Below are 25,458 nucleotides of genomic sequence, written 5' to 3' on the forward strand. Positions count from 1 at the left end.
TTCACAAATATAATTTCCATGATAAAAATGAAGTATATTTTAATGAAATATTTGTGAATTTTATAAAAAAATAATTATTTTAAAAATAAACAGCATCTCATGCTTTCATTTGAAGTAAAAAATAAATTTTCAGAGTCTTTATCTTTATACTTATGAAAAAAATATCAGTTAAATGTCTTTTAAAACAATCTGTACAGATTAATTTTGTACTGGAGATAGAGAGGAAAACTACATGAAATAATACTGGGGAGGGTAGTAGACTAAGGGCACCTGCTGTCTCTGTTAACACCCACACATTATATAAGCAATATTTTTCTATTTCAGTGGGATTGATTTACTTTTTTTGTGTGTGTGTAATATTTTACACATTCCAACTAATCTTGAGAAGACTTCCCTACTCTTCAACATATTTTGAAAAACCATGGCACAAACAAGGTTAAGAACTCTTAAAGGAGTGTGGGGCTGGTAAAAAAAAGTTGAAAGCTTTAAGGTCATAAGATATGTTGATGAAAAAACATTTCTGGGCTAGGAAAGAAAAGTAATGAAGAAACATCATTTTAGGAAATAGCATATGCTAAAACATAGATGATCATAATTATTAAGTTGTCACAATTATAGTCTACTAGGGTTATTTCTTGTCCTTTAAAAAAAAATGTCCATTGTTATCCTTGGTTCACTGATAAGCTATACCAAATTTCAGCATAAATTATCAAGTCATGTGTAAATTCTATTGTTATATTAATTGGAATTTCATCAAAGAAGCTTATTTAGAAAAAAACACTTTATGATATTGACCTTTCACATTCATGAAAGTGCTTTGTCTGGTATTTTGAGGATAAATTTTATATTGTTAAAAGCTTTATTGTTTTTCCTGTACCTCCATCTTAATTGCAGATTAATTGGTAAGTTTCTATTTTAATGTCAACGTTATAATTGTAAAATACTTTTTTATTCAGAATTTCATTTTCTAATTGCTGATGCTTTTTTATAGAAATGATATTTGAACAATGATCTTATCTTTGATAAAATTTGTTGTTAGTTTTAAGAATCTCATCAATACAGTTATTATCTTTAGTGTTCTTCTTTCTTTCTAACTCATACTTACACCCTTTTCTTTCTTTGATTCTTCTCTCTCTCTTTCCCTTTACTTCTATATTTCAACCCCTGTCTAATTTCTTATTATGCACTGGCTAGGAACTCCAGCATAATCTTCATTAGAAGCAGTGGTAGTAAGTATATTGTCTTTTCCATGACATTAAAAAGGTATATTTTATATTACATTTCTGATAGAGATTCTGGTGAAGATCTTCTACTAGTAGTTTCCTGAGCAGTGAAACAAATAAATGAATAATTTATCAATTTCTTTTTCTAAAACCATTGAAAGTATAATGTGTTTTTTTCTTTCTCCTTTATTCTTTTAATCCAGAAGTTTAATTTAAAAAATTTGTAATACTGAAACTTCCTTTCAATTCTGAGGGAAACTCTAAGATTTGTTTTCAATCTATTCATAAATAAGATAGTAATTACAATTTTGGTGAAAGTGAGAGTACTAATATTTTAAAATTTTATAAAGAAAAAACTTGTTTTCAGAAGCTATTAAAAACTGAAATTAAAAATATCACACATTTTGAATAAAAGCTAGTTGACACATATGATTAATACAGCTAATTTTTCTGGCTGTGCTACTTTCTTTGTTACCCTTGAGGATTTGACAGCAAGACTTGAAATAGCTTGTAAGTTGGGTTTCCTTCAATATCTTTCTATCATATCAGCTCTACACATGAGTTTATAAGAATTAGACAATTGGCCAGTGTTTCTTGGCCTTAGATCTCTCTCCTTTTAGAAATGCAGTGATTCATTGGCTTCAGTAGTTTCTGTTACCTGGAAATGTTCATTTCCAGCATTTTGGGAGGAAGTCGATTCAGTAGAATTAAGAGTTAATATGTACAAGGTGCTAGAGTGTGCACTTCTCATACATAGTAAGTTCTCAGTATGTTATAATTATTATTATTTTAATAGTGGAGCTGCCTATGACTTGTACAAAGAAAAATGGAAATTTCCTTTTCCCCTTTGCACTGGGGTTTATAATTGTCCTTGCACATATTTGATATTTTAGCTATATATATTAAAGAGTTTGGTTTGGGTTAATATTTCCCAAATTGCTGTGTTCCGAAAAGTGTCAACAGATTTTCTGGTGTAAAACAAAAAACAACAACATTTTGTTTGTTTACTTTTTCTTTTTAGAAGAAATAAAGACAAAACAAAAAAATTATTTTGTTATCAACCCCTTTTAGGAAACTGTAGTTAAACACACTTCTTTACCGAAGGGATTCTCCAAACAATTAATGAATACTGTACAAGATCAAATGAGATGAGATGGTATAAAACATGCTCCATTCTTGTTTAACTACTGAACTCATTTTCACTTAACACATATTTTCTAGTTAATAAACACTGCTGGTTCTGATATTATGTAATGGTAAAAAAATAGCATGATAATTACAAGATACTGTTCATTTAAAATAAAGGCCAAATTTTTAGTTGTTACCTTGTTAATTGCATTCTTCTTTTTCAGTAAGTTTGGTTCACTTTTAAAATAAATCGCTATACTTAAAAACTAAGCACCATCGCTAAAAACCTTTCCAGGCTAAATTAGACCTTTTAAGGAAATACTTTTGTTGGAAATGGAACTTCTTCTTTTAAGTCTATTTAAAAAGGCTTTTCAAAAAAGCTATCTAAGTATTTAAACTAAATTATAATGTGAATCAAATTAATGTACTAAGTCAATAGCTTGATTCAAACAGTCTAAAAATCAAGGATACCTTTAAATCCATTATCTTTATCCAGCTTTATCTGGCATTCCAAATTTCAGACTTTGAGTTCATATTCTAAATAAAAATGCAAATACAACTTGAGGAAAGCATAGATAGTTGTTGTATTTCAACTTTTCAGTTGGTAAACAAGCCCAATGCGGAACAGATGTACTAGTTTCTGTTGAAAACGCTTCAGTTTTCTAGATTACTGCCAGTGATGTTTAGGAAAAAATGTAGTTGTGCTTTTTTGTTTTGTTTAATTTTTTAAAAACCCACATTATCCTTGGTTATTGAAGCTAAAATTAACATACCATGGTTCTTTACTGTGTTGGCATGTTACATATCTTCTTGAGCTGTATTGCTCAGTCCATTCTCCTGACAAAACTTAACAACTTATGACTACTTTTTAGATACATAAAAACTTTGAATCAAGAAAGAGTTAATACATTGTCCCTGACCTGAGAGTAGGAATTAACACATGGTGGACTTAGGCTCAATTATAGACTGTACAGCCTTGCATATTGGATGGCTCAGCCACTTAGTGTTTCTAATCCCCTTATCTCTCACTTTCAACCACGCTAGGATTGCTTTGTCATTACATGTGTGTATTTCTTGGAATGAATGTAGACTCACTTTGTTGGAACCTAGCATAGTAATCATATTGAGATATTCATTTGAATAGGCCTTCACTCTGAATCATTCTCTTGGCAAAAGTGCTCACTAATAAGCAGAAAAAGAAGTATGGCTAGAGGTGAGAGGTGAAGCCAGCTGAACTTCCTGGGTCAAGTGGGGACTTGGAGAACTTTTCTGTCTAGCTAGAGGATTATAAATGCACCAATCACCATTCCATAAAAATGGACCAATCAGCACTCTGTAAAATGGACCAATCAGCACCCTGTAAAATGGACCAATCAGCAGGACATGGGCGGGGCCTAATAAGGGAATAAATGCTGGCCACCAGCACAGGCAGCCAACCTGCGGGTCCACTTCCACGGTTTGAAAGCCTGTTCCTTTGCTCTTTACAGTGAATTTTGGTGTTGTGCACTCTTCAGGTCCATGTCACCTTTTAGAGATGTAACACTCACTGGGAGGTTTTGCGGCATCATTCCTGAAGTCAGCAAGACCATGAACCCATGGGAGGAACAGACAATTCTGGACGCAGCACTTTTAAGAGCTGTAACACTCACCGCCAGATCTGCGGCTTCATATTTCAAGTCAACGAGACCAAGAACCCAGCAGAAGGAATAAATTCTAGACACAGAGGGATTTCCGTTTGGTGGTTTAAAATTACATCAGATTTGGACGTCCTACGAGCTAGAGAGGAAGGTATTATCAAATAGGCATTGAATGAGACAAATAAACTATATTTACAAGACAGATTGTCTAGTGTTCAGAGTTCTTGTCCTATGTATTTTCTTTCTTCTATCAATTATTTTATTCATAAATATGATACTTCATGTATTTATCTTGAGGCTATGCTATTTGATACATAACAATTTAGAATTACACATGGAAAGATTGCTCTTACTCATCTCTTTGGAATGTAAATGTGGCTATCTGAATTTTTTTTGGCCCACTAGTATGAACAGCAGTGATGGTCATCCCTTCAGGTCGGAAGTTCTGAAAGTATATGATTTACCATGTTCTTTTTCCAACTATGTGTTGACAGTGGAAGCAATTTTTGAGGTGATTCCTACTTCAACCTGGCTGTGACTATAATGGTCCACACTCTCTATTTAACTAATGGGACGTAAAGCATAAGTGAGAATTTTTTAAAAGTTTTTCTTTAATGTTGCTGAGCTTTTAAAATAGGTAATCTAGCTGCTGCTTCTAGTCTATTTTTTACTAGGTTAATATAGCTACAAGTTTTTCCCAATATTTGTTTATTCTAATGTTTTAGACGTCTCTTAAGTAGAGACCATAAAGTTAGGGCTAAAAAAAAACCCAGTCTGACAACTTTTGTATCAGCTTGATACTAATATTTAATGTCATTATAGATATAGTAAAAGATATACTATTATAATATGCTTTTTCTAAAAAAAACTATTCTACCTGCTTTTGGTTCCTTACTCTTTGACTTTAAACACATACACACACACCCCTCCGTCAACAGTATCCTCTAATATTTAGGAATATAATCATTTTTAAATTATTTTGTGTTTATTGTAAGTATTTGTAAAGATGCATCATCAAATGATCAAATGGTATGTTATTTACAATTATTTACAATTTTATCCTACTTACAGGTAACAGAAAGACATCAAAATACAAGCAATGTTTTCTCTACATTTATATTCTATTATGTACTACACACACACCACGCACACACACAGACACACATAGAGCCATAAAACATTCTTCCTCTTATTTTGAGTTCATTTTGATTATGTAAAATTTTACTCTTTTTTGTGCTTAATTTTTTTGTCTCTTTTAATTCCTATCTGGAATCATTTTTGTTCTGCCTTAGGAACTCTCTGTAGAATTTTAGTGTGGGTCCTCTCTTGTCATTTTTCAAGTATAGGGATATGTGTGTGGTGTGTGTGTTTGTGGTGTGTGTATGTGTATGGGTGTGTATGAAAATGGCTTTAGTTTTACTTCATTCTGAATAATTTTTTTTCTAGTGTTGGCAATAATTTTCCTTCAGGAAATTAATAATCTCTCCTAGTATTCCTGACATCCAATTTGTTAAGAAGTCATTTGTCAGTCTAAACACTGTTTCTTAGATGATCATCTGTACTTTTCTCTGATTGCTTTTAAAGATTTCCTTTTTCTCTGATTTTACTATGATATGTCTGTGTTTATATTACTTTAATTTTTCTCCTTGGAATTATTTGATTTCTTCAATCTGTGTGTTGCTGTCTGTTTTGAATACTATCTCATCCAATATTGCCTCTGCTCCATTTTACCTTTCTACAGGTCTGGGACTTCAGTTACACCAAAATTTGGCCTTCTCATGTTGTTCTCTATGTCGCTCATATTCTCTTCATTCTCTTTTATAATTTTGAAATATTTTGCCCCATCTTACAGAGTTATTTGGGCCATATTTTCTGCTTTATTCTCTTTTTTGCTGCAAGTATTTATTAAAGTCATCTTTTTTAGTTTCATTATTTTAATATAATTTTATTGTATTATACCCAAGTTACTTTTGTAGTTTGTAATTAGCTGACAAATTATTTGGTCAGCTTTAATTTCTAGTTGTACCTTCTGCATCTAATAATTCCAATATATCTAGGCATGTAATTATTTCTGTTTATATTCTATCTAAAGACTTTCATCCATTGTGTCTTATATTCCACTGCCTCTTTATCACTGCATTATGGAAAAATGAATTGTACATGTAATACAAAGCCTCAGATGATGGTATTGCCTTCTAGAGAGGATTTTTGTTTACTTCTTCAGAGCAATTCCAGTATAGTCAGTGGAATACCTTCTTAATCTACATTCAATGCTTTCAGTTCTCTACACAACCAAGATTATAGGAAGCCAAGCCCAAGTTCATTCAAAGGCTATTTTATCTTCCTTGGACTCTTATCACTTGGGTTTTTCCTTTGAGAATTCCAACTTTATTAAAAGTTGTTTAATGGGTACTTGACTTTGGATTGTCCCTTCATAATTCGATGCCTTTAAAGTCAGTTCAGTTTTAAAGTCTTTTTTTGTTGTTTGATTTTTGTTTCAGTCAGCAGATATTTTCAGGGCAAAAGAAATTCTGACGTTAATGTTATTTTTCTGAATTCTAGTCTGGTGTACTAAGTTTGTTTTACTGATGCCTCAATATCTTGTGAATGGTTTTGTGCTTTTGAGATGATTGTAAATATATTTTGTTTAGACGCTTTAGCTCTATTTAGCAAGACATTTGTCCCAAATTACCAATTAACATTAGCAAATATCTTTGTGAGTTTGTATTCATGATATTCTATTACCTTTTTCAAACTAATGAAGTCCAGCTTAGCTGTATTGAATATTTTGAAAATATCAGTGAAGGTGACATTCACTTATCACAGTAAGATGTTTATGATGCAAGGGCGGTGAAAATTATTGAGAGGATTTCATGAGGATATCAAGAAATAAAGTGAATAATTTAAAGGTCCTTCTGATTTTTCTCTTGTAGAGATGAGCTGTATATTGGATGCATTGGATAACCATTACTTTAAATGTACTAGGAAAGGTAGTTTAAGTCTTCAGTAACTTCACAGCATTTTTCTCCCCACTGTTTCCATGAGTCACTTAATTTCTTTCTTTCTTCTATGTCTCAGCCTACATTCCTTAAAGCTTAGGGGAAAACCTGAAAATGTGATTCTCCTCACATAAATATTTGAGAAGTGTGTTTTAAACCAGATAAATGTCAAACTCAGAACCTTGTATCACAAGATTCTGTGATTTTGAAATACTTTTATCAACTGAAATTTGTTGATTCTATATTTTGAGTACATTTTAGATTATGAGTATAAAAAAGAGAAAGTAAGTGTGGAGTGATACTATAGCCTACATTATTTTAAAGATAGGTTCATTTTGTAAAGGCCTGCTTGCATACATTTAGGTTGTTATATTTATAATTCCTAGAATAGTTTTTATTCCATTAGGAAGAAGTTATAGTAGCAGTATGAAAATAAAATTAGTTTACTATTATCAATATGGTTTACTTCTAAAATTATGGTGGAAAATGCTTCAAGAGAGCAGAATAGGGTTGACAGAGACAGAACTTTATGGTTGTAAAACTTTTAATGAACTTTCAGACCCTGATTATAATTTTTTAAAAATATAGCTGATCTGGAGCTTTTGTAGAAATGTAATCTGTCAGTTTTTAATCTTTCCCATACTTCCAATCTTTTCTTAGAATTGACAGATCTTTTCTGATTAATGTGCAGAACAGAGAGTTAAAATTCAAGCAATCTATATTTTAAGACTGTATTGGAAGTTTGATGAATAAAAATGACAATGGAAAACAGAACCTAAACTTTTTCAATTTTCCTCTCTATGAGAAAAAAATGTAAAATTAAGATTGCATTTAGGAAAAATATATATAACATATATGGAACTTTAAAAGTTGAGAAAGGATGCTACTCTGTAAATGTTGCCCCTAGAATTGTTCAGTATCCAAATGCACACCTTATATGGCGGTTGTGATCATGGGAAACATGGCTTAAATTCCTACAAAAAATCATTCTTATTAAAATTGAATCTTTTATAGTAATTGCCTTGGTAGACTTAGCACTTAATATAATGTAAAAAAGATAGTCTTACAAAACAAATTTCTTAGTAGAAATTCCTTTAAGAATCAGTTGATAGAGGGTGGAGCCAAAATGGCTGACTAGAAGCACTAGTGTTCGGAGGCTTCCATTGAAAAAAAAACCACAATAATCATGTGAATCCTTCACTGGCAACCAGGGTATCCAGGTTCTCTCATCAAAATTGACTGGAAGGCTGGCATGACACACAGAAAGAAGAACAGTGTAGTGCGGTGGCCCACTTGAGAATCATATGGGGGTAGGGGAACCCCCTCCCCTAAGACAAGGGTGGCAGTGAGTGAGTGTGCTATACAGCTAGGGAAACTGCTTTTTCCACAGAACTGTGCAACCCATGGATAGGAAGATCCCACTTGCGAACCCATGCCACTGGGGCCTAGAGTCCCAACCCTGGAATATGTATATTCTTACAGCCTTTCTGTGGGAATCTGCTGAAGCCTACCGAACCCCTTGCGGGAGGGGTGACCAGCATGGTGGCTGCGGCTGCCTGCTGTCTAAGCCCTTTGAGCTCCTTGGGGGAAGGACAGCAGCCAGCACTGCGACTTGCAACTGCCTAACACACTAAGCTCCCGGGGCAAGGGAAGAGTGGCACCCATCTGTATAGCTCCAGGCTGCACTTTTACCTGCTGGAGCCAGGGAGGTTGGACGGCTTGGTCCCAAGACTTGTCCCCACAGCCCAACACACCTGCTGTAGTAGTCTGCAGCCAGAGTGCCTCTTCAGGCCTGACCCTGACCTATCTTTTCTCATTGGGCAGGGCTTCCCTATAGGAACTCCTATAACTCCAGCCAGAGGCTCAGGGATAGAATCTGGATCTCCCTGGGCCTGAGCCCCTAGGAAGGAGAGGTGGCCACAGTCTCTGTGGACCAACAGACTTAGCATCTCCTCATGGTAGTTCTGAGGAATCCAGGCAGCCCAAATGAGTGGGTTTCCCCCCAGCGAAGCACACTCCCTCTGCCAAGGGACAAAGTGCTTCATTACATGGGTCCTGTTCCCCATGCCACCCAACTGGATGAGACCCTCCAAAAGGGGTTGTCAGACACCGGAAAGTACATACATTGCTATTTGTTTTTTGTAAACTATTGCTGTCTCATGTAGAAAGCTATCTTATTAACTATGTGTTGTATTCTATGAACACTGGATCTTGATACCATTATGTCCACGATAACTTCTTTGGCAATCATGAAAGTCTTCCTTCATGTAAGAAGGGAAAATAAGTCCTAAAGGATGACTAACTGCCTATATACACCATATTTAACAGCTAAGTTAATAAAATTTCTAAAACACATAAAATATACCTGGGGATATGTTATGAACCTAAAACTAATTTTTCAATCTTTCCTAACTAGGTTCTGTCATATTACAGGCTCATCGTGGTATTTTTGTTTTCATTAATTAGTTATTATAAATGGACAAATAAAAATCATACATCTTTTTATGCACAGCATGATGTTTCAATATCTATGTATATATTGTGGAATGGTTAACAAGGTAAGTAATACATGCATGACATCATATATTTATCCTTAGTGATTTTCAAGAACATGATACATTGTTTTTAGCTATAGTAACTATGTTTTACACTAGATCTCTTGAACTTATTTCTTTTAACTGAAATGTTTATATATGTAACGTATGTATTTTAAAAATAGATTTTCTATATATATGATTGTATTTGTTAGTCTTCATACTGCTCTAAAGAATTATCTGAGACTGGTAATTTTTTATTTTTTATTTTTATTTTTTGAGATAGGGTCTCACTCTGTCACCCAGGCTGGGGTGCAGTGGTGCGATCTCTGCTCACTTCAACCGCTGCCTCCCCGGTTTAAGTGATTCTCCTGCCTCAGCCACCTGAGTAGCTGGGACTACCAGTGTGTGCCACGATGCCCGGCTAATTTTTTTGTATATTTTGTAGAGATGGGGTTTTGTCATGTTTCCCAGGCTGGTCTCAAACTCCTGAGCACAATAGATCCTCCTGCCTCAGCCTCCCAAAGTGCTGGGATTACAGGTGTGAACCACTGTGCCCGGCCTGAAACTGGGTAATTTATAAAGAAAGGAGGTTTAATTGACTCACAGTTCTGCATGGCTGTGGAGGCCTAAGGAAACTTAGAATCACAGCAGAAGGCAAAGGAGAAGCCAGCAACTTCTTCAAAAGGCAGCAAGAAAGAGAGAGAATGAGGGGGAAACTGCTAAACACTGTTAAATCATCAGATTTCATGACAACTCACTCACTGTAATGAGAAGAGCATGAGGGAAGCTGCCCACTTGATCCAATCCCCTCCCACCAGTTTCTTCCCTCAACACGTGGGGATTACAATTCAAGATGAGATTTGGGTGGCGACACACAGCCAAACCATGTCAATGATCATGTCATCTGCAGAGAGAAACAATTTAACTTTTCCGATTTGGAATGACTTTTTTTTTTATCTTAATAAAGATGTCTTAATTGCTCTGATGAGGATTTTCAGTAAGATGTTGAAAAGAAGTGACAAGAGTGGACATTCTTGCCTTGTTCTTGATCTTAGAAGAAAAGTTTTCAATTTTTCATCGAGTATGATAGCTGTAGGTTTGTCATATATGATCTTCATTGTGTTGAGGTACATTTATTCTATACCTAATTTGTTGAGACCTTTCATCATGAAAGAATGTTAAATTTTGTCTAATGCTTTCCATATTAAGATGATTATATGGTGTTTCTTCTTCATTCTGCTAAAGTGTTTTTTCGCATTTATAGATTTACATATGTTGAACCATGCTTGTATGCCTGGAATAAACCCTACTTAATCATGGTGAATGGTCTTTTAATATGTTGTTGAATTCAGTTTGCTGTATTTTATTAGAGATTTCTGCATCTATGTTCTTCAGGTATATTGGCCTGTAATTTTCTTTTCTTGTAATGTCCTTGTCTGACTTTGGTATTAGAGTAATGCTGGTCTCATATAGTGAGTTTGTAAGTATTTGATAATCTATAATTTTTTTGGAAGAGAAGGATTGGTATTAGATCTTCTTTACATGTTGGAAGATTTCAGAAATAAAGCCATCGGGTACTGAGTTTCCTTTGATGGGAGACTTTTTATTACTAGTTCATTCTCTTTAGTTATTATTGATTTATTCAGATTTTTTCTTTTCTCATTCAGTCTCGGCAGCTTGTATGTGCTTAGGAATTTTTTCTAGGTTATCCAATTTGTCGATGCATAATTGTTCATAGTAGTTTCATAATCTTTTGTATTTCTGCGTTATGATTGGTGGTATCTCCTCTATCATTTTAGATTTTATTTATTTGAGTCTTCTCTTTTTTTTCTTAGTTAGTCTAGCTAAAGTTTTTCAATGGTGTTTATCTTTTCAAAAACCCATCTCGGGCCGGGTGTGGTGGCTCACGCCTGTAATCCCAGCACTTTGGGAGGCCAAGGCGGGCAGATCACGAGGTCAGGAGATCGAGACTATCCTGGCTAACATGGTGAAATCCCGTCTCTACTAAAAATACAAAAAATTAGCCAGGCGTGGTGGCGGGCGCCTGTAGTCCCAGCTACTCGGGAGGCTGAGGCAGGAGAATGGTGTGAACCTGGGAGGCGGAGGTTGCGGTGAGCCGAGATCGTGCCACTGCACTCCAGCTCCATCTCAAAAAACAAAACAAAACAAAACAAAACAAAACAAAACAAAATCTTGTAGTTTCATTGATTTCTTTCTGTTGTTTTTCTAGTCTCTATTTCAATTCTTTTATTCAGATTTTTACTATTTCCTTCCTTCTACTAATTTTGGGTTTAGTTTGTTCTTCTTTTTCCAGTTTCTTGAGGGATAACCATTAGGTTATTTATTTGAGATGCTTCTTTCTTTCATGTAGGCATTTATTGCTATAGGCTTTCCTGAAATAACTGCCTTTGCTGTATCCCATAAGTTTGGATATGTTTAGTTTTCCATTTAATTTCTTATTTGACTCTTTGGGTGATTGGACAATGTTCTTTAATTTCCATGTATTTGTGAATTTTTAAAAATTTGTCCTGTTACTGATTTTTAGTTTCATACCATTGTGATCAGAAAAGATATTTGATATGATTTTGATCTTTTTAAATTTGTTAAGACATGTTTTGTGGCCTAACATATGGTCTATTCTGGAGAATGTTCTGTGTGCACTTGTAAAGAATGTGTACACTACTGCTGTTGGAAGAAATGTTCTATATATGTCTGTTAGGTCTATTTTGTCTGAAGTGTAGTGTATCTCCAATGTTTCCTTATTGATTTTCTTTCTGCATGATCTGTCCATTGCTGAAATGAAGTATTGAAATTTCTTGTTTTATTGTATTGCCATCTGTTTCTTCCTACAGATCTATTAATATTTACTTTAAGTATTTAAGTGCTCCAATGTCAGGTGCATATATATATATATATATATATATATATATATATATATAATCTTTATATTTTCTGATGAATTGACATCATTATCAGTATATATTGACCTACTTTGTCTCTTTTTGTAGATTTTGACTTAAAAATTGATTTTCTCTAATATACATATAGCTATATCTGCCATCTGCTTTTTTGGGGAGTTCCATTTGCATGGAATATCTTTTTCTATTTCTTCTTTTTGTGAGACAGAGTCTCACTCTGTCACCCAGGCTGGAGTGCAGTGGCATGATCTCAGCTCACTGAAACCTCCACGTTCTGGGTTCAAGCAATTCTCCTGCCTCAGCATCCTGGGTAGCTGAGAATAGAGGTGCGCATCACTATGCCTGGCTAATTTTTTTGTTGTTGTTGTATTTTTAGTAGGGATTGGGTTTCACCATGTTGGCCAGGCTGGTCTCAAACTCCTGGCCTCAAGCAATCCACTGGCCTCAGCCTCCAAAACTGCTGGGATTACAGGCATGAGCCACTGTGCCCGGCCTCTTTTTCTATTTCTTCCCTCTCAATTTCTATATTTCCCTAAAGGTAAATGAGTCTCTTATAGGCAGCACATAGTTAGTCTTGTGTTTTTCCTTTTTTATCTGCTTAGCCACTCTGTGACTTTTGATTGGAGAATTTAATCCATTTATATTAACAGTAACTATGGTCACATACTGCACAATGACATTTTCATCAACAACAAGCCGTATATACAATGGTGTTCTCATAAAATTATAATATATTTATACTGTACCTTTCCTATGTTTAGGTATGTTTAGATACACAAATACTTACTATTGTGTCACAATTGCCTACAGTGTTTAGTATGTTAACATGCTGCACAGGTTTGTAGCCTATGAGACATAGTTGTACTGTATAGCGTAGGTGTGTGGTAGGCTAAACCATCTAGGTTTGTGTAAGTACACTCTACGATGTTTGCACAACAACAAAATCACCTAAGGATATATTTCTTAGAATGTATCTCCATTGTTAAGCATTATATGATTGTATTAAAATTCTGACCGATAAAGAGTTATTATTGCCATTTTGTTGATTGATTTCTGGTTGTTTTGTAGATATTTATTTTTCCCCCTTTCTTGTTGTCTTCCATTTTTACTGATGATTTTCTCTAGTGGTGCTTTGAATCATTATATTTTAATATTTTTAGATATCTTTGGTGTATCTGTGGATTTTTGCTTTGTGGTTACCACAAAGATCACATAAAACATTTTAGTTATAATGAGCTATTGTAAGCTGATAATAACATAACTTTGAATGCATTAAAAACAACACTTTCACTCCATTCCACTCCTATATTTTATATTTTGATGTCACAGTTTACATCTTTTTGTACTGTGTATTTCTTAACAAATTATTATAGCTATTATTATTTTAAATAGTTTTATCTTTTCACCTTGATACTCATCATACCATTTAATGTCCAGCCATTGAGAAATATTATTTCATCACACCAAAGCTTAGAGTAACATTCATAAACAATTCTTTGTCCTTTGGCAAAGAAATACACAAAGTTCATCTTCACCAAATACTTAAATGTCTTATCCTCAGAGCATGCCATTCTTCTAATTACTGGGCATAGACTGGAAAGCAATAAACTGACAAAATACCTACCATTGAGAGTGAGTTTTGATGCAAACACAGACAACAAGTTGTGGGCATGCTTTCTTCACTGTCTTTCCTCCTTTCATGAATAGGATGTAAGAGGATTCTAAGGCTGTAGGTCACAGTGGAACCACAAATGGATTCCACAAGAAGGAATACAGTCTCTCAATTAACATACAGATGAAACCTACCTGCCAACAGGAGGTGCCCATCATGGATAGTATATAAAGGAGAAATAAATTTCTATTGCTTTAGGACCACTAAATTCAGTGTGCATTTGTTTTAGCAAGCTAGTGATGCATTTTATCCTTCTCCAATGACAATATTCCAATATAAACTTAGATAAAAATTTGACATCTTTTTTTATTCCCGATGAGAGAGTTCAAATTAGTACTTTGTCTTGCTAGTTTGAATACTTCTAATCCTATAGAAGTAAAGCTACATAAAGAAAAACTGTCAAAATTTCTACATTTCAGTTTCTCTTGTATATCACCTTCATTCATACTCTCAAGGGAGATGCTTAATATTCTACTCTTCACCATTGACTGAAAAGGGATTCTCTCACTTGATTTCTACTCTAACAGAATATTGTTAAGAAAAGGGCATTTTTAGACTCAATTTAATGATTTCTTGTGAACAATCAAATGAAAAGTAATGGAAAGATTGAAGCAGCAAATGTTATGTTCTGAGAAGCAGATCAACTTACTGAGAAACAATTTTTCTGTATCTTCAATAGTTATAAATATTGGGCAACTTTCTTAACTTTGGTTCTTATTTTTTTTCCTTTTTATAGTGAAGTTTTAAGTATAGATTAGTGATTTTCAACATTATTTCTATGCCTTATTTTGCATGTATATATTATACATATATTAGCTATGTAGATATCTATTAGAATATGTCTCAATACATTTATATTTCTTATGTGTCTGGAGTATACAAATACTCTATGTCTGTTTATGAATATTGGGGATCACATAGGGAAGAAGTTGGTGAAAGATAAAGTGATATGTATTTTATAACCCTGCTTTCTCTTTTCCTGAAATGTTTAAACTCCCTCCACGACTAAATTATAATCTTGAAAAAGAGAACATGTTAAAATGCATTGTATTTGTAAAATCTTAATCTTGCATGGAGAAAAATTCTGAAGGTAAGTGGAAATGCATCAGATTCTGTCCTTCATCTGTTTGCACTAGGGATTTAACAATTACAGCAAAATAGGTTAGGGATTCATACATCTTCCTACAGACTTTTTTTCTTTTTCTATCTTTCATGAGTTACTCCCTTTGTTTTCTCCTGGCCTACATACTTTTTAAGGCTTTGGTAAGTACTGGATTTCCCTTTTGGTACTTAAAATTTCAGCAATTCGAATTCTCGAAAGCACTGTACCAGTCAGTCTTGGCTTTATAAATTCTGTCAAGATGGTGCAATGATCAGAACTGTTTGCTAACAATTTCATTAAGAACAGATGACTCAGAAGCACAGATGTAAAAACATTTTCTCCAACTTTGTATCATGAAAAAATAGGTTATTTGATGGGTTCCAAAACTGGGTTCAGATAACAGTCCTTTGAAATGAGTTTGGAATGTCACAATGGAATCTGCAGGCTTCTCCCAACAAAAGAGTTTTCTAAGTTATCCCAAAGTAACTCCATCCTTTACTTTTTCTAGGAGAAAGGATTCCCATCCCTTCTGTCTCCAAAATTCTTTTCTTAAACAGGTTATAGTAGAGTAATTATATCAGAAAAGGCTATCCCATAAAAATCAATTTTGTAAACATTTTTACAAAAGTCCTCTAAAGGGTAAACAAATAATAAGCCTCCTCCACTTTACAGATGCTAATAATCTAAATTCATATTTAAGTACAGTAAATAAAATGTGGCCCCAAATTGAGGCTTTTGTACTGATATGCTGACACAATCTTAAACCATTTCAATGAGAATTATCTAATCCTATCTTTAAGTTATCAAAGCAATCAAGGTAATGATAAAAATAATGTATATTGCTTAAAATCTAATAATATGTAATAGAAAAATCATAATTATTTTTCTCATAAAAATTCAAAGTAGGTGATGATTTTTCTCAACCATTATCTATTTATGTAACTATTATATACTTTGAATTACTAACAAATTGTTAGTAGATGTTTGTGAACCCGAACATTCACTGGACTCTCATAAATTTAAAAGTCACTTATAACAGGGAAGATATACGCAAATAATTTGTTATGCTTTTTATAATATCAATTAAATATAAGAATTTGTTCTAGTGATTCTCATAAGAATAACTTATTATTTAGTATAATTGTTTTAGGATAGAGTATGAAGAGAAGAAAACACTCATTTGGAAATACATAACAGAATTATCTTTCTTCCCTGGTCTTTTTGCAACCAAGCCCTAACATGGTAAAGTCTGGTGTAATGATTAGCATCCCAGAAGAGATTTAAATCTCAACTTTATTTTTATCCTCATTATCTCTGAGTTCTACTACTGTTTGGGGACATGCTCTGTAATGAGCATGAGCACGTTTTACTCAAAGGAGTATACATCCTCTCTTCTTTCTAGAGGATTTGAAATTGTTCTTATCAATTGGGGCTCAGGGATTCTTCCTTTAAGTACCCCCTCCGCCATGCAAAAAAATGGAAGAATGTACTACATCAATGCTTTAAACTATTTGCAGAGAAGAAAAGGGTAGGAAACTCATGGTCCTGAGGTTGTTGGGAATCACTCTAACTCACCTGAATGACTTTTCTATTCTTTATTGTTTCCTTTGCCCTTCCCTAACTTCTACTCTCTTTTCTTCTGTTTCCGTGTTTGTAGCATGAATAAAAAGCACGTATCTTTCTTTTTTCTCAGTCTGGACATTTCTCAATTTAATGTTTTGTATGTTTTGAATGATCTAGCTTCCCTGAATGACTGTAACCCCCAAAAAGGCAGAGAACACACAAGCCTATGTAGCTTATAGCATGTGGTAGAAACTCAATAGATGTGTTCAATGAATTATTGAGGTAGGCAGTTATCAAGTTGTAATTACAAACTATACCTGGGTAAGAGTTTGGTTCCCTCTTGTTACACATGTCTGACATTACATCCAAGGTTTTAGTTCATTTGGATTAGAATGTGTTCCCATCTTTCAGATGCTATTTTATCAGAAAAATTTCTCAGGGAATTGTTTAGACATTTAGGTAAAATTTCTGACATTGACTGTATTGAACAGCCACTTGAGGACAAAAGGTGTGAAATCCAATGTAAGTACTCATTATTGATGAGGAAATTGAAAAAAAGGTAGGAGTAGGTACCAGGAGAAAAGAACATTGCTCCAGCAGAACAAGAAAAGCAACAAGCATCAAACTAAACATACCTACTGCTCACTTCTTCAATAGACTGCCACAGGTCTTCCGGAAAATCTGGATACACGATTTGGCTATTCTATGATTCATTCAAATCTAAAGAAGCAATTAAAATAATTCATCAGTTATTTTCCAAGGTCATTTATAGACCCTAGAAAATCTGTTAAAACTACATATGAGTTTTCTTTATTCCTCTTCCAAAATAGAATACTTTCCATTCCAGCAGTATGATATTTTTTAGCAAATTGATTAACTTTTCTGAATCTCAGCTGTAAAATGAGTAAATATGTTTAATAATATGAAGTATCTCAAAAGTTATTATAATGAGTAAGTTAGATAATAATTTAAAGTACCTGAACATGGTTATACTAGGAACCAGATAAATGTCAGTTATTATTATGATTAAAATTAATTTTATCAACATTATGTTTGTTAAAAAAATATATTATAACCATAAATTAAAGAGAAATTTTGAGTTTAAAAAGTCTCCCTTTATATGGCCTAAATGGTAGGTTAATACAGTATAAATGATTTGTCTAGTAGGGTGGCTGAGTCATTCAGAATATGAAGAACACAGTTCAGGGTCAAAGTCAAGGGACTTATTGAGAAGAGAGAGAATGCAATTGAAAGTGTTAAAGACATTATTTTCCTATTTTATAACTGAGCCCTGCCTGGCCTTACCATCAGGAAAAGACTCTGGAATAAAACCCACTAACTATCATGCTAGTAAAATGTACAATGGAGGTAGTTCATTCAAGGCAAAGAAAATGAAGGCAAATTTATTTAAGCCTTTAGAATTTAATATTTTTATCAAAACTTTTCAAAAGCTTGAGGTATGAAGTCTGTGTTGGCTGTCATTCCAGTTTCTTGCTAAGTAGGCCTATACGAACAGTAGATACTGTGAAAATCACAATATTTTGAAAAGGAAATGGAATGAGTGAATCAGAAAACATATTTGGGAGGCAGAGTATGGGGAATACAGCACAATTATGATGAAATGTATTTTTAATTTCAAAATAGTTGCTAAGGGTGAAAAAGCTCTCAGAGATGTGGGAAGCTATTTTGAAAAGCATGAGCTTAAGAAGAAATTTGTGTGAATATCAGGGCAAAAAAATCTTTAATACCATGTCAAATAGTGAGAAGAATTGACTGGGTAATATACAACAGATTAAGGAGATACAAGAAATGAAATATTCATTGACATATACTAGACAATGATCATGAAATTATCCCATCTCGAATTTGGAGTAGTTATATTCCAGAATAATTGCTAATCTATAAGACTGCTGTTGAGATTTATGATCTGTCAGTCAGAGCATTGACATAACTTTCTTCAGAAAACTTAATGTAAACTTGAGGGGGAAAAGGGTATTGAATTTTCTGACAAATAAGTGATGATTTACATTGTTTTAAGGCTCTCTAGTTCATTATAAAATGATTGTGCTCAGGGAATAAAAGAAGGCAAACATGAAGGAATTCAGGCATTAACTATAGTAAAACAAATACAATGTTCTTGGTATCTATGTTGTCTTTGAAAATGAGAGTTTCTCCTTTTCTATCTACTCCTGTAAAGGCAGATCTTCTACATATTTGAAAACCCATTGTCATGGCGTAATTCCTCCATTATTTAACCTTCAAAAATGTGTGTGCTGTCATTTCTAAAACCAGTATTAAAATGCCTAACCCAGAGGTGTACAATGGGAATTAAATGCTATAATTTGTTTCAAGATCTTAAATAGCACGTTCTTCCAGCACTTAGTTTCTAATCTTTTCATCATGAACTTATATAATTATATATAATTTTATTCTCCTATTATTTTATATATGCGAGTTGCTTGTTAAATCTTATCTTGTTGAGGTTCTGATTTTTGTCTTTTATTTATCTATTATGACATAGAAGGCTTGTTAGCTTGTTATCTCATTTATTTTGTGAGGGAATTCTGGTACTCTTTTGTTTATACTGTTTATTCAGCAGATTATTCAAAACTATCGAGTGCTGTTAGAGAAAAAAGTATACAGATCTCGAAAATTAGGCTAAAAGATCAATTGGGTATTTTTTCAGGTTCTAAGGAGACAAACCCAGTTAAGGATAACCTAAGGGGATATGCTTTGCTCTCATTATTCTTTACTGTTGACTAAAAGTACATTTAGAAAAATTATATTTTAACACATAGATTTTTGTCTATAATGATGCTAGTACTTTCTGTACAGTAGAAAATATAACTACAAAGGTTTCATTTTATTGCCCCAGAGGAGATTAACCAGTTTTTGGTTTTTCTTTTTAATCTCACCTGGTAATTTTGTTACAAAATTTATTTGTAAATTCCCTATAAATATCTAGATCTTCAAATACTTTTTGAACCAGGATAAACATTTTATTGCTTCATTTATTAATTAGTGAAATGAATAAAATATTTGATATAGATTTTGCTTATTTTTATGAAAGTCATTAGTATTTGACTCTTTGTAAGTTGTACTTTTCCATTGTTGTGGGCCCAAGGTTGGGGTAGGTATAGGTTTTTTGTGAGCTGATATCACCATGTACGAATAATTGTAGACTATTATTCTACTAGGATTAAAACCATCAAGGGGTTCAGCATTTCTACAAGCATTTTCTTTTAATACCATTTACAATAATAGCAAAGAAGGGTTAACTAAACTGTACTCTATTTCTTCTGTCCCAGGTTCTCTGTCTGATCTTTTCATGCTATTTAAAAGTCGTCTACACATAGATTCAATATTAAGTCATTTTTTTGTGAATTTCAGGAAGATTGATTTAATCTTGTAATAACACATTTACATTGATAAAACATAGCAGAGTTTATTTTCCTCACAAAACGTAATGCCACTTTAATTTACTTTCCACAAGGTACGTTTATTTTTATCCTTAGGAAAAAAACCATATTTTTAACTCAGAGAATTCTAGTACTCAACCAGAAACAATTATTCCTGATTAACTACCTTCCCATACTTTGACTTCCATAACTAAGTATATTACTTACATTCACATTCAAAGATTATTGAGTTTTCTCCATTTGTAAAAATTATGTTTTTTTAAAAAGGGTTAACCCCTTCTATAATACTATTGAGACATTTAACCCCTTGAGCTATTAAACTCCATTGTACAGTGAATAAAATATTTTGGATAGACAAATGGCTAAACCGGTTAATTTCCCAATGTCCCTTTCAGAGTTGGTAATGTCATCCGTTAAGTCAGCCACTGCAATATAACACAAGTGCTCATCTTAACTCTATTTTCTGAATTGGTTATTGATAAAACAATTATTTGAGACCATTTTTAATATACCTTCTTCTAATCCCTCCATATTAAATAAAAGCATCAAATATACATTATTATATTTAACATAGATCTAAAATACAGACCCAGTAAAACTGTTGTTAGTTTCCTAATAAATGGAGACCTCTAAGGGACTTATTTTCTATGGCTATAATTTCACAGATGTGATGGATTGCCTTTGTTCATAATAAACATAATTTAATAGTGCTAATTATATGTTTGCAGTTGTAACAGAGAGATATTTAAATTGGGATGAGAGAGAAAAGGGGAAGAGTTGAGTGAAGTGTAAACCTAGTGGCAGATAGTCGTGATATGTTGTTTGATACTTTCTTGGGAGGACACTGGGGCCTCTTGAACCTGTTCCACTATGTTTTAACCAAATAGAGTTAATATGAGCAATTGTGCTGTACTGCAGCGGCTGACTCAAAGTATGACATTACCAAATCTGAAAGGGGTTAATCGTGAAATTAAATGGTTTAGTTATTTGTGTCTGTGTGCATTTTTGGAGAGAAAAAATAAACAGGTATATGATAAACAGGTATGTGATAAGTAGTGATTATAATTATTTAGTAATTATAAATCTACTGGGACCAATGCAACATGCACATTAGAAAAGTGATTTGATATAATAGAAGAGTAGGTAATAACACCTCAATATCCATTCCCCCATTCAACAAAAGAGTTACATACATATGTCAACACTCATTCATTCATTAAGTAAACACGTACTAAGTGAATATAATGTAGTAGGCATTGCTTACTGCTAAGAAACTGAGTTGCTTATTAAGCTGACACATTAGTAGAAAGGATAGATAATCACACATGAAACTATAGTGAAATATAAAGATTATCATAATAAGAGTATATCATGGGAACGTGAAGCTGTATTGGGGGCTCTTAACACAACAATGAAGTCCAGGGAAGACCTCCATGGTGAGAAGAGTTACCCTGGTAGTTGAAGCGCATAAAGGATGAATTCAGGAAAAGAGAAGGAAATATATTCTAGAAAGAAAGAAAACAGAAAGTGAAATTGTGCAGAAACGTTTTTACTCACTATTACAGTGAACATTTGGAATAGACAATAGAGATAGAGGTAGAAAACAGCAAGTGAAATTGTTCAGAAATTGTTTTTTTTTCTCATTAGTACAGTGGACATTTGAAAAACAGGCTAGAGAGAAAATCAAGACTAGATTGTCAGGAAATCTTGAAGGTCATATTCATGTATTAGGATTTTATCTACTATCATTGGAAGGTGTTAATCATGCAGTAATATGTTCATTCATGTCAGAAAGGCCTTTCTCCTAAAATTACGGAGAAAGAACTCAATGGAAGCAAGAATAAAGGTGAAAATTAGAAAATTAGAAGGTATTGCAGCAGTACATGAAAGAAACGGTAAGGGTAAAAGTGAAATTAATAGAGTGGGAGGGGGGATTTGAGACATAATTGCATGCCAAAATGACAAGACTTAGTTGTTCACTGAATGTGGATGATAAAGGAGAAGAAGGAGATAAGGATTATATTCAGATTTTTTAGTTTGATAACTGAAAGGAAGGTTGTATTATTGAAAATGCAAGCAGGTTCAGTGGGACTAACGAAAAGTAAGTTCAGTACTATAGGTATTGAGCTTGAGATATTACAAGATATCCACTTGATATGAGCAGGAAAAAAATATATAAAATAAATATTTTATTTCTTTTAGGAAAAATTCTGGGCAAGAGAGTGATTTTGGAGACAACCTGTAATTTAAACTATGGACGTTAATTAAATTGACCAGGTGGAGTATACAGGCCTGAAGAATATTCTGATTTAATTACAAGTAAGAAAATAATGAGATAATGTAAAATGAGAAGGAGAACATACGTAGTGTGGTTTCATGAAAGTGAAAGAGGATTCAAGGTAAGTTTTCTAGAGTGTCAAATGTTGCCTAAGGGAAACATTGTAGGGATGAGAACTGTCCATGGTAATGGTGTATGGTTGCAATGATAAGAGGAATTTAGAGTATGGTAATGTAAAAATAAAAGTCATAGTGAATTCAGTAATGAATAGGAAGTTGAGAAAGCAAAAACAGTAAGTATAAACAACATACCTTAAAACAATTTGGCTGTAAAAAAATAAGAAGTGGCACTATGGTGTCTGGAAGACACAAAGAAACTGAGTTTTAGAAACTGCTTAAAATTCATGCAAATGGGTGGCATAACCAGGTCTGTTTAATAACCAAGTCCTTCCATGAATTCACTTAATCCATGCTATCACCCTTGTGATAGTTAATAATATAATTACCCTCAGATTAGAAATCTAGCTATTCAGAGGGAACCCCACACAGGATGATATTTTTGTCTTTGATTAACTAAAAATATCTTGAGAATTTGGCACATAGCAGGTATTTATAAATGTTTCTTGAATGAATTAAATAAATTGGCCAAGATCTTGCATCCAACAAGCAATGAGACCAGATTGCTTCCTCACATCCTTTTGCTTTGCTATGACTATCTACCAGTCCCACAATGGAAATTCTTGAAAAATGTTAATTTTTAAAAAATATGAATAATGATAAAAAGAAGAGGAATATAAATTGAGAAAATTATACTATCTAGGCAGTCAGAGAAAATGACACATCTCATATATGCAGGGCAGGGAAACCTAAGTATTTGTATGGGGGAACATTGATGTCTTTATTAATCTAGCAATTAGTCATCTTGCTGGAAACAAGGCTCCCAGATGAATTATCTGAAAGCAAGTGGAACTTGCATAATCAAGAATTTTTGACTTTAAATTGAAGAAATTGTGATCAGGAAATAAGTCAGAAAGAATAAAAATATAAAGTTTTACTGGCACTCTCTTTCCCTAATAGTCCTAGAGACTCAAGTTTGTCTTATCTCTTTGACAAGTCATAATTGTAATAAATGAGAAAATGTAACAGTCAACTGTCACAGCTAAATTTTCCTTAGTCAACTTTTATGCGTCAAAGATTATTCTCTGAAATCTGTCAGGGTCCGGCAAATATTGTATCTTCTCGCTAAATGTCCATGTGTGTGAGTGCGTGTGTGTGTGTGTTTTAATTGTCAAATGTGAACAGTGTTCTAACATTACGTAATGCGTAAATGTTCATGCTTAAGGCTATGTCTGAAATACAGTGTTCTATCCTTTTGATAACATACCCATACACGTTGTAGGTATTCTCAAATGCCTCCCTCACCAAATTATCTAAAACTGTATTTCTTGGCAATCTCTATCTCCCCAAATACTGAGGAGATCCCTATACTTAACTACATTAATTGTGTTTCACGGTACCAAAAAGCAGTTAAGCCCATTGTTTGCACAGTATTTGGATGATCTCATTAGTAAGAGGGGAGGGTTAGAATGGAGGGAACAGAACTTTTGTTTTGTTCTTTAAGTAATTTTTGGTTTGACTTTATGTATTATATATTTACTTGTTTGTTTATCGTTAGTGTTCCAATTAGACTGCAAATCCTTGAGAAGTAGGCACATTTCCTCTTTCTTATGCACTTCTAGGTGTTTCACTAATATTTTCAAGCCAATTTTTGTCATTATTATGTTAATTGTGATCCAAGGTGAGAATTAGGAACACCAGGATTGAAAAGTAAATTTAGGATCTAGTCAAAATTTACTTCTACTTAAATGAGAATTTAGTATCCATACCTTCAGCTAAAATGTACTAATCCCTCCATTCCAGCCCTCCCCTGTTACTAATGAGATCATCCAAATACTCTGCAAACAGTGGACTTACTGCTTTTTGGCACTTGAAACACACTCAGTGTAGTTATATACAGGGTTCTACTCAGTCATATTAATGTCCCTTGTGCTTATTCGGAGACAACTGAGGATCAAGCCCAAGTATTATACATCACTGGCTGGGAGTACATAGTATAGTGTTGGGCATGTTATGTGTAGTTAAGAAATATTGCTTGAACTAATGAGCTCTGGCTGGTTTGTGATCATCAAACTATGAAGATACAGTAAATAATAATGACCCATCACCTATTGAGGACCCATTATGTTTGAGGCACACAAGTGTTTAAAATGGATTTTGTGATTTTCTTCTCATAATAACCCTACAAGAGTGAACATATTGTCATCATTTGTAAACTAGAAATGTTATTTTGAGAAGTTAAGTACCCACTGTGTAAAATAATTTGGTAGCATCAGGTCAAATTAAACATATACCTATCTCTTAGACTATAAATTCCATTCTTAAGTAAATACCAAACAATCATGTGCAACCCAAGATATATATATATATATATATATATATATGACTATTCACATCACCATTGTTATCAAGAGCCCTCAAATGGAAACAATTCAAATATACATTATTGGTAGAATAGAAAAAAGCTCCTGATCTATTCAGGCAATGGAATAGTAAATATAACAATGAGAATAAATACATTGCAACTACACACAACAACATGGATGACTCACAAAAGTTGATGTTGAGCAGCAGAAACCAGAAGCAAATGCACATTTCATGAGTCCATTCAAATAAAGTACAAGACAGGCAAAATTAATCTAGATAGTTACAAGTTAACACAATGGTTAGTCATGAAAGGTATAGTGACTCCCCATAGTCACTAACTACATAAGCATATTTTTTGAGTAACAGTTATTGACCAAATGGTAAAATCAGAGTGGCCATGTATTTTATACAAGTGTGGTAGGCTGAATAATGGCTTCTCAAGGTATCCAAATTCTACCTTCAAACTTCATTAAGTGGATGGGACTATGGGGAGAAGGGT

The sequence above is a fragment of the Pan troglodytes genome, chromosome 15 (assembly GCF_028858775.2).
Source record: "Pan troglodytes isolate AG18354 chromosome 15, NHGRI_mPanTro3-v2.0_pri, whole genome shotgun sequence".
Classification (NCBI taxonomy): Eukaryota; Metazoa; Chordata; class Mammalia; order Primates; family Hominidae; genus Pan; species Pan troglodytes.